Below are 15,763 nucleotides of genomic sequence, written 5' to 3' on the forward strand. Positions count from 1 at the left end.
ATTCATGACAAACATTAAAATTGTATTTGGAGAGGCACCTTCATAGCATTCTGGCTCTTTAGTGTCTCAGTCATACTTGAACATCCCACCCATCTTTCAGGAAATGCATTGCTATGAAATATAGTGGAAAATAAATGTCTCAGATTTAATCCATGCAGGTGCTTCTTGTTAAGCAGTTGTGTTCAGCTGCATTTGGGACTTGCTGGTATTCTTCAATTTCATATTTTAAACACTGAAATGCTGAGTCTTAATATTGGTCAGTGAAAGGTAACAAATGATTCTGGAATTTTGTCTAGGGTTGTGTAATCACTGCTGTTAATATGTGGTATGAGTACCTAGGAGGCTTAAGGTTACAGATATTCAGAAATAAAGAAAATAAAAAGAGGCAATTTATTATCTCTTACTCTTATCTCAGATGTTTAACAAGACTGCAGTGGCCTTTACAAATTTAGTGCTATATAAATAGGAGTGATCTTCACAATTGTATACAGCTTGAACTCCCTTAAAAATAATTACTATGCAACTTGAATATTCTAACCACTAGGCCCAGAAAACAGTCTTGAAGGCACATGATGCAGGTCCACTGCTGAAGGTCTGGGCCTCAGTACTGCATGAGTGTGTGACTAACTAAGAACCAAGTGCAAACCATTTTCTGCAGCAAGAATAGGACATGAGCCAATTAAAAAGCAAGTTGACAGTCAAATGTATTCTGATTTCCTTTTTTAGTATGGACTTATGACGTGTGTGTGTGTGTGTGTGTGTGTGACTCCAGAAATCTGATGCAACACAGATGGTAGCAATGGGCCTTTAAATATGTTTTCATGTAACATTAATCCAATGTCTAAAGAACCTTCTATTTTAAACTTAGGATAAGTTTGCACAAAAGCATCTATTTACTCTATTTCAGTCACAATTTTCAAACACTTGTAGTTTCCAAGTGGCTCAAATAAGTAAGTAAGGAGAGAGCAACTCTTGACATCAGGCTTACAAACTGAAAAAAACAACAGACTAGGAAAACATCGAGGAAGGAGATCAAGTTATTCAAGGTCAGAACAAAGTGATGAGGTTTAAGAGGGTGTTTATATCCAGTTCAGGCAGGCTGATCTTCCTTTGCTAGTGATCATGCTTAATAAGCAATTGGTGGTTTTTGTTCCTTTGACTGATGGATGGGGCCAGAGTGTTCTTTCTCCTTGCATTTGCAGTCTTGGGGTGTAACAGTCAGCTGGAGCTGAGTGTTCTTTCAGGCAGCAAGAAGAGAAGCGAGAGTTCCCTGCAGCTAACTCCTCCTCTAGATGGTTCCTGGTTGGTGCCATCATTCATTGCCTTTTCCTTCATGCTACCGCTAGAGGCAATGGGGTACAGCCTAACTTCTCTGTTCTGCTGATGGAAGCCTTTACTCATCACCCCAGGGATAACATTGGATGGAACCCCATGGTGCTGAAGAAAGCAAGCCAAGGAGAAAGTAGAACTGGGGCTCTGCTCTACCAGAAGGGGAAAGGAGGGCAGGCAGTATTGGTTCTGGAGGGCAAGGTAGGAGGCAGTAGATGCAGACATGAGACTGATAGGAAGTCAGTCATTTGTTTTGTTGTACCATTTAACCTAGCAGCCCAAAGGGGGCAAAGAATTGAGTCAAAATGACAAGCAGGGATTTCCCAATTATTTGCCCTAAGCTTCAGTTCTAAGCAAAAACCGTCCACAAAGTTATCATGCTGTAAGAGGCAGAGAGCTCACCTTTTAGGTTTCATATGTAATATACACTTGCGTGTAATGCTAACTCTGCCCATGTGCTGCTTTATTAAGGCTGTCACTAGATTAAATAAATGCTGGTTGATTAAACTTGCATAAGCATGAAATTAATAGTTTCTGGATCAGGCTACTGAGGAGGGCTTACTAATTTCAGTGGGACTTTACAACCAAGCAATGCTGCAGAATTGCAGCTTCTATGGAGATACTTCATGTGCTGATTGTCCTTTTTCCTTGCCAAGCCAACTTCTCAATACAGAGCAGCAATGCCTCCAAGCACATATGGGATACCTTTTGAACATCTGTCCCTGTTCTGCTGCCCAAGAACAAAGGATGGCAGGTACCAACCTTGAAATGTGGAGAAAGAAGTAACTTTTCTACAGTGATAGGAAGGGGGAAAGCCTTCAGCTGATTAAACTGCAGCTCTATTTCAGAGACTCATCTTTCATAAGTAAAATATATTATACATTTTTTAAAAAAATACTTCCCTGTTTAATTTTCAGGGCTGGCTCTACCATTAGGCAAAGGCACCTGCCTAAGGCAGCAGATGCTTTGATTTCACTTGTAGTATAACAATTACCATGGAAAATATGGGTTTAAATAATAGAGTTTGGAGAAGATGCAGTTTTAAATGATTAAAATGGGATCCCAGGGAAGGAGTGGGGGAAAGTCCTGAGATTCGGAGGAATCATATGGATATGTAATTGATTTTTTAAATATAATTTTGTACTGTAAAAACTAAAAAAAAAGATTTCAAAAAAGGGGCGGAGGCAGCAGATGTTGAGGATAGTGGCAACAGCAATAGCCCCAAACCCCAACTCTTTCATTTGAGCCTAGATAGGATCAGGTTGTACATGTAATTTATTCATGGATGAATGAACGCCCTCCCCCAAAAAGAAGGAAGAACACAGTGTGCCTATTCATAGGATATAATTAGTCACCAACCTTTTTAGGGTTGTTGTTTTTTGGGGGGGGTAGTTTTGGGTCCCGTCCCCACTCTGAACATCTCTTTCCCCCCTTTTGAGGATCAGTCCATCCCATTGAAAGACTGGATGCACATTTTTTGCTTTCCCAAGTCAGATCCAGTATAGTTAATCAGCCTGGAAAAGTAGATAGAACTGAAAAAGGAAATCAGAAAAAGTGTCTCTTTGAACTTCCTCCTCCATCTCTATTCAAGGGAAGGAAAAGGTAACCAGCCTCATGACCAAGAGAGCAGGAAGTGCAGTCAGGGGGTCAGAGGCTTAATGGATGCTAGGAGAAGACCTTAAATGAACAATGTTGGTGGTCCACGGTATATATACCTTATACTATATAATTCTCTGACTCTACCTCAATACTTTGGGCTTTGGGGCAGCCAAATCTTTAGTCCTATGGGAAAAGAAGACAGGTGCAAAAGTAGTCTTGATGTTTGCTATACTTATTGATATGAAATTTTCCTTTAAAGCCAATTTTGTGACTTTTTTTAGACGGGAGGGGGGCGCCATTTGCTACCCCACCTTAGGTAGGAAAATGTCTCCATTCAGTCGTATTTTAGACTGTGAGCAGGGTGTTCTAGACTAGTGACTGGAAGCAGCTGCCAAGACCATATAACACTGGTCCTGAAAGACCTACATTGGCACCCCAGTATGTTTCCGAGCACAATTCAAAGTGTTGGTGCTGACCTTTAAAGCCCTAAATGGCCTCGGCCCGTATACCTGAAGGAACATCTACATCCCCATCATTCAGCCCAGAGATCCAGCCCTGAGGGCCTTCTGGAGGTTCCCACACTGCGAGAAGTGAAGCTACAGGGAACCAGGCAGAGGGCCTTCTTGGTAGTGGCACCCATCCTGTGGAACGCCCCCCCCCCCACCAAATGTTAAGGACATGAGTAATTATATAAGGTTAGGTTGCTGAAATGAAAACTAAGAAAGAATGGACTCTCTCTCTCTCTCTCTCTCTCTGTGTGTGTGTGTGTGTGTGTGTGTGTGTAAGGACTTTTGAATTCAGGTTGGTTCTGGTACTAAAAACAAATCCCTAGGCTAGGCTCAGAGGCAACTCTCTTCTTTAATTCCAATGTGTGTCTTTTGTGCCTGGTTTTGACTGGTCGGGGTTCCAGGAGAAAAGCAGCAAAGTCGATTTGACAAGCCTGAAGTTCGCCCACTCCTGCACAGTGCTAAAAAGTCCGTTCTGCTTAAAGGAATGTCTGAAATAACACAGCTAGAATGCGTGGGTCAGGTTTTGCAGCAGTCTCTACCGCCAATCATGTTCTCAGCTAACACTATTAGGACATGCGGCAGCGCACAGCCTGTAAGCTCTCGCCCACTCATTTGCCACATAAGCACTTTGCGGAAGCTCCTTGGGGGGCCGACTTGCTTTAAATAGAGCAGCATGCTTGGCTCAGTGGCTTCCAGTACTACTTCGTAAAAGACTACAATACCCAGCACCCTCAGTTACTTTATCAAGTTTTAGTCGGAGCTTGACGGAAAGGAGGCACTACAAACCCCTAGGAGTCAGAAAACACATGTTGTAATCTTCCAGTCCGTTCCATAGATAAGGCTGCAACTGCAAAACCCTATATTGCTTGAAGGAGTGGTGCGAGAGCTTTTGATCTAGCTTAATTAGAAAACTGTTGAAACTACTATCTGCCCCCCGCTCGGAATCTTGCGTTCCCAGAGCGAAAGTGATCTCTTACTGATCTGGAGGTCAAAGCTGAAGATTCAGGCCACAGTTTCAAAAAGGAGAGGATTTTATGGCGCTGTAATGTATTCACTTTTATGATTCAGGAAGAGTACGTGGAATGAAGCAACCTTTAAGCCTGAGATGGTAAAGCGGCGCCCCTCTAGGTATTCTTGGACTCCCAACTCCCATCAGCCCCAGCCAGCATGGCCAAAGATCAGGGATGAAAGGAGTTATGGGTCTACAACGTCTGGGAGAGGGGGGCACCGGGTCCCCACGCCTGCTTTATGCAAAGAAGCACAATACGTATCTGGGTATCTGTTGGTTGGTGCCCTAGAATTCAATAAAAGGAGGAAGTGGGTGCTGCTTAGAGCAAAACTGGGATCCCAGAGAAATAATTCCTATCTCAAATACAGTGGTACCTCAGGTTAGGTACTTAATTCGTTCCGGAGCTCCGTACTTAACCTGAAACCGTTCTTAACCTGAAGCACCACTTTAGCTAATGGGGCCTCCTGCTGCTGCCGCGGCGCCGGAGCCCGATTTCTGGTCTCATCCTGAAGCAAAGTTCTTAACCTGAAGCACTATTTCTGGGTTAGCGGAGTCTGTAACCTGAAGCGTATGTAACCTGAGGTACCACTGTAATGGTTGTTTATTAAGGAATCCTGCCATCCAGGTTCTTCTTTCGTCCAAAACTTAACCGCGAAATAGCAGATACCAATATTATACAATGCTGGGCTGTCCCCTCTGTTTCCTTCCCCGCCCTAAATCTACTCCAGAGTCCGAAAACAGTTCATTCAGCTCGTTGCACCCGCTATCTTTCAGAGGAACGGAACACAGGGTGCAAGTCTCCGTAAGCAAAGCCTCGTTGCCCTTCACTGGTCTTCTCAGCTGAGAAAGAAAAACAAGCATGTCCACCTGGGACCTCCCGCGAGGGCCAACCTTGGGGACCCGACAGGTATTGTATCCTCCCAGCTCACACGCCCCGCATTCCCCGCTGTGCGGGGCCCCACTACCTCCCTCCCCGCGTCCTCCGGCGCGGCTGCGGCCGAGAGTCCCGGGGTTTCTGGTGGACAGCGCGTGGCGGCAGAGCTGTTACTTCCCCTGCGAGCGCAGCATGCTGGGAAATGTAGTCTCGCGAGCTGGAGACTCCGACGGGCCGCCTAAGTGACAGCCGCGGGGCATGCCGGGAGGAGTAGTCCCGCCGGCCTGAGAAGCCTTAGAAGCCGGCCCGTGCCCGGATTGGCGGCGCGCTCTGCGCTGGGCGGTGCTATAAATAGCTACGAGAGGCCTGGTTGGCTCCTCCTCCTCCCACCCCCCCACGCCGTCGCGTGGTGCCGTCACTTCCTTCCCGGCCGGAGCTGGCCCCGTTCATTCTCTTTAGTGTTTGCCCTGTGTCTGCCGCCGCCGCGACTCGCTCGCCTTCCCCCCCCTTTCCCCGGACCCCCCCCTCTTCGGCCTGGCAGCTGCCCATGGACTGAGCCGCCCCACGGCCCGCCCGCCAAGACGAGCCGGCCCGGGAGCCGCAGCCCAAAACAACCGCCAGGTGAGGGGCGGAGAGGCAGCGGGCGGGTGGGCAGCCGGGCGGGCAGGCAGGCAAGGCGGGCGTCCCTCCCAGCCGCCCCCCGCCCGCCACTCCTACCGCGGCGCTGGGATATATGGGAGGGGAGAGGCCTCGGCCGGGCCTGCGCTTGGGGTTGGGCCTGCGGACGGGGCGCGGGAGACGAGGCTCAGGCCCCTCAGGCGGCGGCCGGGGCGCGGGGCGCGGGTGGGCTGCTGGCAGGTGGGGGGCTGGAGGCTGCCAGGTTCTGCCTCCTGTTATTTAGGGGAAGGGGTCAGTGGGGAGCTGGCTTGAAGACCCACCACTCCCCCCTTCTTTCGACTCCGACCCGCCTTCCCTCCTGTCCGTCCCGGGCTCTTCCCGCCGCCGGCTCGCTCTGCCTCCTTGCTCTCCTCGTGTCCTGCTCGTGGGCTTCCCAGAGGCACCTGTGAGAGAGCAGGAGGCCGGGCTTGGGAGGCCTTTCCACCCCCACCCCGTGGCCTGATCCTGCAAGGGTCGCCTTACGTTTTCCTCCTGTTAACAGGGATCTTCACCGCGCGCATAGCAAAGTTCGTGGCGGGCAGGGAGAGCGTAGGAAGGGAAGGTTGCGTTCTGGCTATCCCGAATTACCTGTGCAAAAAAAGGTGGAACGGGGTAATTGCTGACAAATCTCTGCACAGTGGGCTGCAATAGTACATGTCTCTACCCCAGCTCTTCATCCTGCCTTTCTTGATCGGGTGAGATTGTGCAGCCTGCTCAACGTTTCTTGATAGTCATGTGCATTGTGTTCTTAATATGTACATGCCTTGCCAAGTTCCCTGATGTTGTCGTCTTGTACCTGTGCGAGGCAGGTGGTAACGCTTCTCCATCCTGAGTTGTGTCAGTTGCAGGGCATGTGCTTTCTCATTTCCCTGGTCAATAAAATAATGCTGGAGTGTAGAGCCTGTAATTTAAATCCTGTAGTGTTTACTGGATCACACTTTAGTTGCTTCAGGCTTCTCCCAAGACTTGCTTTCTCCAAGACAGCCTTGGAATATCGCTGTCAAGTTTCAGTTTAATTGGGGGGAAAGTCTTTTGTGTTCTCGCTTACAAACATAATGCTTTCATCTCCTAATGGAAGTAATGAATGGCTTAATGGCTCTAATGGTTTAATCTTTTTCCACTATATATGCCCGCAAACTTAATTGGTCTCCTGTCGTTTAACTTTAGCAATATGAGCAAGCTTTTGATGTGTACTCTTTTCCACTTCAACCTGGAACCAGAACCGCTTCTGAAACTTAAATAGTTTTGTATTTGCATATGTTGCTTCATCTTTGGTGATACGAATTTTTCATTTTATTTCAAAGCATTTATATACCACTTACTACTTCAGTGTGCAGCAGTGTGCAGTCTAAAAAAACAAAACAATATATCTTTAATACATTAAAACAAAAAAAGAACCTGAAACCAGTAAAACAGCATTATAAAAATGCATAAAAGCAAATAAAGCAAATTCAGAAGATTCAAATATGTGAAGCAAAGTCAGGGGAAGCCAGGGTGAAAAGATACATCTTCACAAGACTTCTGCAGCAACTGATGGTTGCTGCTTCACATACAGCAGAAGGAAGGGATGCCCGTTTTTGCGTCACCACCATATGATATTCTGTAGGATGCACAAGTTGAATTTCCTGAGATGATCTAAAAACAGGGGCAGGTAGTCTTTCAGGGTTTTATATATCAACAGGATCTTGAACATGCTCTGGTACTGATTGGCAACCGGTGCAGTTCATTCAGTTCAGGTGCAATATGTGCACATCTTGGTGCTCCATTCAGCAGCCTGGCCACAACATTCTACACCAGCTGCAGGTTTTGTACCAGTCCCAAGGGGAGCCCCACATAGAGCACATTACAATAGCCACGTGAATCACAGTAGCTAACCCTGTCCAGGAAAGAGCGTAGTTGGCATATCAGGCTAACACTGTGCCCCAATTTGATGAGTGCTTCTAGTGGTTTCATATAGTTCTGTCTGTACTCCCATGAAAGGAGCAGGTTCATCATTTGGGGGCTGTTCCTGGATTCAGTACTGTCACTGGAGGCTCAGGAGGCCTCAGTAGCTGGTTTTGCCTTTTCTCAGCTCTGGCAGATTCACTTTAGGACAGAGAAGATTTGACCACAGTATTCCATGCTCTGATAACTTCCAGAATGGATTATTTCAACATGCTTTACATGGGGCTTCCCTTGAAGACAACTTGGAAACTCCAGTTGGTCCAAAGTGCAGCAGTTGGAGGTTCCATTTAGATCTCCTATAACCCCTCTTTTAAAACAGCTGCACTGGTTACTAGTTCATTTCCCAGCACAATTCAAAGTTCTCTCATTAGTGTTTAAAGCCCTATTCAACTTTATTTGGGCTCCAAATAACTGAAAGACCACCTCCTTCCCTACAGACCCTCTTGCATGCTGAGACCAGCAGAAGGGGCACTCTTGGAAGTTCCTGCAGGTGACAGCCAGGAGAGGGCATTCCCTGTGGTGGCCTCTAAACCCTGGAATTCCCTCCCCACAGAGTTATGTCTGGCACCTCCATTATGAACCTTCCAAAATGCTGTATAATGGAGGTGTGGATCTTTAGGACCCACCTTATTTTTATTATTGCAACTTTAAACTGTTTTTAATATTGTGCTTTAATGTTCTAACTTGCCCTGGAACCTTAGGGTGAAGGGTGCATAATAAAAAAATATTAATAATACTAAACAGGGAGCAGACGCATAATCTCCCAATCCAGTTCTCTGAATCAGTCCTGGTGAGTAGGAATTATAGCGAACAGTACTTTGTCACAGCCACATTGTCACACTTTACTATCTGCTTGAGAACTTGAAAATATTTTAATACTGTGGGTTTCATGGAATCGTAAAGCTAAATCCTGTAGAAGTTAACTGGTAGTCAAGAGACCAATGCGATTTTTGATATATTTAAACTATCAGTCTGGTTGTTTTAAGTCATGTTCTAAATAGCGCTGTATGGTGACCCTACAAACCAAACACATGATCAAATAGATATTCAACACTGCACCAGAATGTTTAACATTTTTTATTAAATTCAGCTTTGCTAGACTGTATTCTGTGCTATATATGCTATATATTATCAGACATTCATACCTGACTAGTAAGATGCTCTCTCAGATTAAAGCTTCAGTCTTAATAACTCTTACTAGGAAATGTCGTATAGAACTTAGTGATACTTAATGCATGATAGGACTGTGAAAGGAGAAGGAAGTGATCTCTAAGTGAATTTACGCTTTTGTGACACTAGTAAAGTCATGTTCCAAAGACTTACTGGGGGATGATTAATGCATGACCTGTATATCCCTTGATTACACAACATCTGACAAACAACTGCTAAGGGTGTGAACTGAATCTGTTGAAAAACATTGTTTAGGAGTAAATACAGATCTATCTGTGGTGGCTTATTTATACATGTTGTGTGAAGCTGTAGTCAACAAGTAATAAATGCAAATGTGTGAACTTGTTTGTAAAACCTAGGCTAACATTGGTTTTAGGCATATGCAAAAGTGTCTGAAGTGCAGTGTTGAAGAATTTGTCCCTACCAGTTGCTCTGCTGCTTAGCAAAACTCTTAAGTAAACTGAAAGTGATTGCAGGAACAAACTGAAGTGGGGCCATAGAGGATATTCCTTCGACACTTCCTTGAGTAGTATACCATGGGATGATCCATAATATCAAAATTATGATGGTGGAGGTATGGCCTCATGCAGTGTTCTTCGATCTTGGATCCCTAGATGCTGTTGGACTACAGCTCCTGTCATCCCTGACCTTTGACCATGTTTGCTGGGGATGATGGGTATTGTAGTTGAACAATATATGCGAACAATACCTGGGGCCCAAAGGTTAAACAGTAGTCTAGTGTATGAATACTGCCCCTTGTGCAGACCCGTTGGATGAGAGGAAAGAGAGAGGGGCTGAAATGGAATTGAGAGCAGAGCTGGAGACTTTCTGTAGACCAAGCTTGCTCACCCACCACTGCACCTTCTGCTGCTTCCTCCCCCTGAGTCCTAGAATTTAACTGAAGTTTAGCCTACAACATGGTGCCTCATTCTGTTTTGTTTTGTTTACTAAGTATTTCTGTTTGCCTTTCCTTTTTCTCCATTTTATTACCTTAAAAGTTGATAGTGCTGCTAGTGTGACCCACCATAGAGCGTCGCAACCTACCAGTTGTTGTGCATCTGCCAAACATGACCTTACTTATTGTGCTATTGCACACAGCCTGAATTGAGTTAGGGTGGCAATTTCACCAGTTTCAGAAGCATTAATGCTTTTTGCTTTTATAGCATGGTGTGCTGTTGAAAGTCTCAAAGAGGCAGGAGGTGTTTCCATTTGTGCAGCTACAACGAAAGGATTGCTGCAGGTACCATCGGTATTAGCCATCAATTTTGGAATTGGCAGTCTTTCTTAAAATATGCTTACCCTCCTATCTTTGTGTTTGGCAGACTGAATTCTTTCCATTTCAAAGTCTTTGGGTACCTTTTGACATGGAACATACAGGCTAAAGGGACCAGGAAATAATGTGTGTATATTTTGTTGTTTTTCACTTTTCACAACTACAGAATGCATTCCATCAGGGAACTCATAGGTACAAATCTTGCTCGAATGAATGGTAATTGAGCCAAAGCACTGATGCATACCCTTCATTTCACTTCCTATATAAGTCAGTTGCAACAAAACCAGAGTCTTGTAGAGGCTTAACATTGGGCAGATTTATTATGGCATAAGCTTTTATTGATGCATCCAGTGGCTTTTGCTGTAAACAATTACCTGGTTCCCCCATATTTTTTATTGGGATATTTCTAAACCACTTAATATTTTAAAATACAACATCGATGGACAATAAAGGTACAACAAATAGCTTGAGACAAAAACCCCCGGGAAAAACCTAGGTTCCCCCCTCCTAGTTTTTCTGATCTGGTCCACCACCACCACCAGTATGCCTTTCACATATCTAGATATTGCCTGTCTTTCTGGGGAAACCTATAAAAAATAGCATCCAACAAAATGTATACAACATCTCAGCCTGTCTTACTTCAGGGAACAGACTCTAGAATGAACAATAAGGCAGTTCTTCTTACCAGTTACCGGTAATTGTTCCCTGATCTTTTTCTTCTTTAATTGCATTTTATTGAGTTTTAAAATTATTATTCATATACATATTCCATTCTCTCTTTAACATATATTGTGCACATATATCAACCAAACAATAACAATATTTCTTTAGAAGTGACTTCCCACCACCTCAGTGCGGCTTCTTGTTTCTTCCTTCTCTTTTCAACTGTGTTGTTTTTCCTTATTACCCTTCTCTTACACAATATTTCTTATCTGTTCTTTACTTTGCAAAATTTAGTCGAAACGTATCAAGAGAACGTTTAGTCGAAACGTATCTGAGAACTGTTTTCCATATAATCTTTTACATCTGAAGGCAGCTCAGTTTAGGGAAGTTTTTAATGTTTAATTCTGTATTGTGTTTTTAACATTCGGTTGGGAGCCACCCAGAGTGGCTGGGGAAACCCAGCCAGATGGGCAGGGTATTAATAATAATAATAATAATAATAATAATAATAATAATAATATATATTATTATACATTCCCACTCCATTTTAAATTTTTTGTTTGGTTGGTTCCTAATTACCTCTGTCATTTTTACTAATTCCAAATACTAACACAATTTGATTTGCCATTCTTCCTTTGTTGGTGTCTTATCACCCTTCCAATTTCTAGCGATTAACATTCTTGCTGCTGTTGTAGCATATAGGAACACCCTTTTTAATCATTTGAAGTATCAATTGTCATAATGCCCAGAAGAAAGGCTTCAGGTTTCTTCTCAAATGTTTTTTGAACATTTTTTAAAAATTCGTCATAGACAAAATTCCCCCCAAAATTAATTTTGTCACAATCCCACCACATGTGGTACATCATTCCTTCCCCTTGATTACACCTCCAGCATACACTTGACTTTGATTTATTTTGGCCAGTTTTCTGGGGGTTATGTACCACCTGTTATAGCATTTTCATGATGTTTTCTTTTATTGTGTAGCAGGCTGTAAATTTTAAACCCTTTTGCCACAATCTTTCCCAATCCTCCATCTGGATGGAGTACCCAATTCTTCCCTGTTCTATCCCTTTTAGCATGTCATAGTATGAGTCCCTAGTCATGTACTGTCCAGCACAATGAAAATGTAGTTGGTATATCTGAAGTTCCTGGGGTTTTGAGGAACAGTGTTCTTTAGAACCACAAGAAGATTGAACTCTAGGTTATCTGTGTTGGTAATAAGTGAACCCCTGAAAATGTTGATGATAAAAACATTCAGGACCCCATAATGTACATGTTAAGACCTGAAAATCCAATCTTGGGGAGCATGCTTGAATCCAAATGTATTCTCTCTTTCTTTCTCCACACACACACACACACACAGTGCATTGGCAAAAAAACAGCACATACCACAAATATATTACTGAGCATAGCACAAATCATAGTGGTAGTAATGTAATCTTGTAGTGCCATTAAGATGGCTCTTGCAAGCAAACTAGCAAAACATGAGGGGAGAGGTGGGTTCTTCCTCTGTCTTGCAGTCATATGTAACACTGACAATCTGCACTGTTAGGAACATCAAAGCGTGTCCATGTTTTTAAGAAGAGGTCTGGCCAGTTTTGCCTGGAGCAAGAGAGAGCTTGATCTGTAAGCAATTGGTGAATAGTTGGGTAGATTGCAAACTATTTTTTGGCTTGCAGTGTAGTTACAGAACTTCTGTAGTAGATTATCTAACATGTAAAGCTGCTGTTGTTATTTCCATTTCAAACTTATTTGCTACCTGTTATTGCATGTGACTTCTGTAAATGACAGACATAAGACACCTCTGTGCCTAGGAACGTAAAGGTTAAACGTTCAGGCAGTCGGGAAACAAGTACCGGTACTTAATTTCCCACCAATTATTCTTAGAACTTTGAAAGAAATGTAGACAAATCACTTGGTGGTTGGCAAGTGTTACACCCCAGCATGGGGTTTTAATAACTATAATAGACCCCAGTATTCAGAGGCTGCAACCTATTTGGACGTGTGTACCACGAGCACACTATCGTATAACCTGTGTGTGAGCTCTTTACGGGCTGTTATGCTAACTTGATAGATCATGTTTCTACATAGCCTATTGAAGTCTTGACATTTTGCCTTGCTTACCTTGGTTTTTAAGAGACTTTGAATGTAACTTTTTGGTAATAACGATCCCATGGTACAAGCATAAGTCAAAGCTGTAGATTAGGAGTGGGGAGCCTTTGGCCCTCCAGATATTGCTGAGCTACAACTCCCATCAGCCCTAGCAAGCAATGCCAGCATCTGTAGTCCCACAAAAGTAATAATAATAATAATAATAATTTTTATTTATACCCCGCCCTCCCCAGCCAAGGCCGGGCTCAGGGCGGCTAACAAGCAATAATAAAAACAAGTTGAATGATTACAACTTAAAAACAAAATTAAAATACAACATTAGAATATTGAAACATTAAAATATTAAAATGTAGCCTCATCGCAGGAGGAGAAAGAAAAAGAAAAAAGAAAGAGAGGGAGGGAATCAAATTGGCTCCAAGCCAAAGGCCAGACGGAACAACTCTGTCTTATAGGCCCTGTGGAAAGAAATCAGATCCTGCAGGGCCCTGGTCTCATGAGGCAGAGCGTTCCACCAGGCTGGAGCCAGTGTTGAGAAGGCCCTGGATCTGGTTGAAGCTAATCTAACTTCCTTAGGGCCCGGGACCACTAGGGTGTTGCTATTTATGGACCTTGAGGCTCTCCATGGGGCATACCGGGAGAGGTGGTCCCGTAGATACAAGGGTCCTAGGCCGTGAAGGGCTTTAAAGGTCAAAAGCAGCACCTTAAATCTGACCCTGTACTCCACCGGGAGCCAGTGCAGCTTGAAAAGCACTGGGTGAATATGCTCCCATGGCAGAGATCCTGTGAGGAGCCTCGCTGCAGCATTCTGCACCTGCTGGAGTTTCTGGGACAGCTTCAAGGGCAGCCCTGCGTAGAGTGAATTACAGTAGTCAAGCCTGGAGGTGACCGTCACATGGATCCCTGTGGCCAGGTCAGGGTGGGAAAGGTAAGAGATGTATGTAGTGTATGTATGGCATCTTCTACAACACACAAGAATAATGAATTATATGTATAGGGCAGCAAATCTTTCCCAGCAGGATGTGTGTGTAACAAGGTGGATGGAGATCAGGAAGAGTCTCTAGAATCTTTTTATCTTGAGCTTTATTGTAGTCACTAGCATCCCTAATCTCCAGTGACAAATGTGTTGTCTTTTAAAGCATTGTCAACGATATCTTTGTCAGGTCAGTTTGCTCTAGTTTGTGGTACAACTTGGCCTTGTTGCTGATGCTCCATAAAACTCCTAGCTAGCTACATATCTCCACATATTGCATCATTTGATCCGTTTGTCTTGCAGAGGAGGAAGCTGTATGCATATTTTGTCTAACATCTCCACTGTTACATATCAGGACTGGTGTAGCCATCTTTTATGCTCACAACAACATTGACTAGGAGTGAGGAAAAAGGAAATCTGATAGGGTGACATTCTAACCAAAATGCATTCCATTTCGCTAGCCGCTCTAACTTTATTCTTCATGGTCATCAGATTTCTGCAGTCCACCACTTCCTTTGTACAAAGCAGTAAGCATGTCACAATTATGTTGGGGCACAGGGCAGTTGTTTAACATGAGGATGTGTTGCAGTAACTAACTTGGATTAATCTAAGGCATTTGCCATGAAGAAATTACTATTTAAATAGGAAGGTTCATGAATGTTCTGTAACTTTTTTAAAAAGTGCAGCACTGATCAAAGTATCTGTAAAAGCTACTTTTTGAAATGCACTCAGGTCTGATTTAAGTTCGCACAGCTGGTTTCACTTAACTATGCATGATTGGGCATGGCTGTCATCACACTTCAGTTGGGTTTCATTCCCTATAAAATGTAGAGAGTTGACACACCTGGAATTCACAGCCCAAGTGTGTTGGTGTGGTTGAAGACTTAAATCAGGGGGTCATTGCTACACTAACTGCTTATAAACCTGCACAGGTAGGTTTCTTGCACATTCCTGGCATCATATTTTAATGGACTCTATAAACAATGAAGTATTATTTATTGGTTCCACTTAATCTTAACTGGAGGGGACAGCAAGCTATGAAATCTCAGAGCAGGCTGCCTTTCTGTTGTCAGAGCAGAAAGACATGTATTATCAGTGTGAGCTTTATATGTGTGTGCTTATGTGTGTGCATAATTCTGATTTGTGCAGGGCTGAGAAGAGGCTGTTAATAGGTAGCACCAAGATACAGTTAAGAAGGCACGGTTGCCAAAATTAAACACAGTTCAAGCATCCTTACAGGGCTTGTTTTGGCAAAATGGAAACAAGACTCTCTGTTCTCTTTCTTCAGGATCAACAACTTGCTGGCTCTAAAGAGGAGGCATCAAATATTGTCATTTAACCACCTCAAAAATGTTTGGAATAGTGAAATGCTTCAAATCAGCCTTTTGGGGAGTGAACTGGCTTTGTTTAGATTTAGGTTTATTCAATTTATGAATCGCTTCCAACAACAAAAAGCCCTGAAGCGATTTGCAGCAAGAAGGTAATACAATATTTAAAATGCACAAATATAAACATTCAGATTAAAAACATCCAATTGATGATGCCCAGGAAGACAAAAACACCTTTGCCTGAGGCCAAAATGATGACAGAGTTGGTGCCAGGCATGCCTCCCTTTTGAGAGTGTCAAATAATTACTGGCTAATTTTTAACTGTA

At 43.6% G+C, this 15,763-nt stretch overlaps 1 protein-coding gene across 9 annotated transcripts in view; it reads left to right on the plus strand.

Annotated features, from left to right (window-relative positions):
• The first annotated feature begins 5,564 nt into the window (after positions 1 to 5,564).
• Positions 5,565 to 15,763, plus strand: part of STAU1 (staufen double-stranded RNA binding protein 1) — a 40,145-nt gene continuing 29,946 nt past the window's right edge. Inside the window, exons 1-3 of one of the 9 annotated variants that reach the window (XM_083618635.1) lie at positions 5,722 to 5,941; positions 10,255 to 10,331; positions 15,398 to 15,589. The gene's annotated coding sequence lies outside the window, so the exon portion shown is untranslated. Of the gene's footprint in view, positions 5,942 to 10,254; positions 10,332 to 15,397; positions 15,590 to 15,763 lie in introns of all 9 variants that reach the window. The other 8 variants (XM_083618632.1, XM_083618629.1, XM_083618633.1 and 5 more) reach the window with 8 other exon arrangements.

This window comes from Podarcis filfolensis, assembly GCF_964270895.1.
Source record: "Podarcis filfolensis genome assembly, chromosome: 6".
In the NCBI taxonomy this organism is placed as follows: Eukaryota; Metazoa; Chordata; class Lepidosauria; order Squamata; family Lacertidae; genus Podarcis; species Podarcis filfolensis.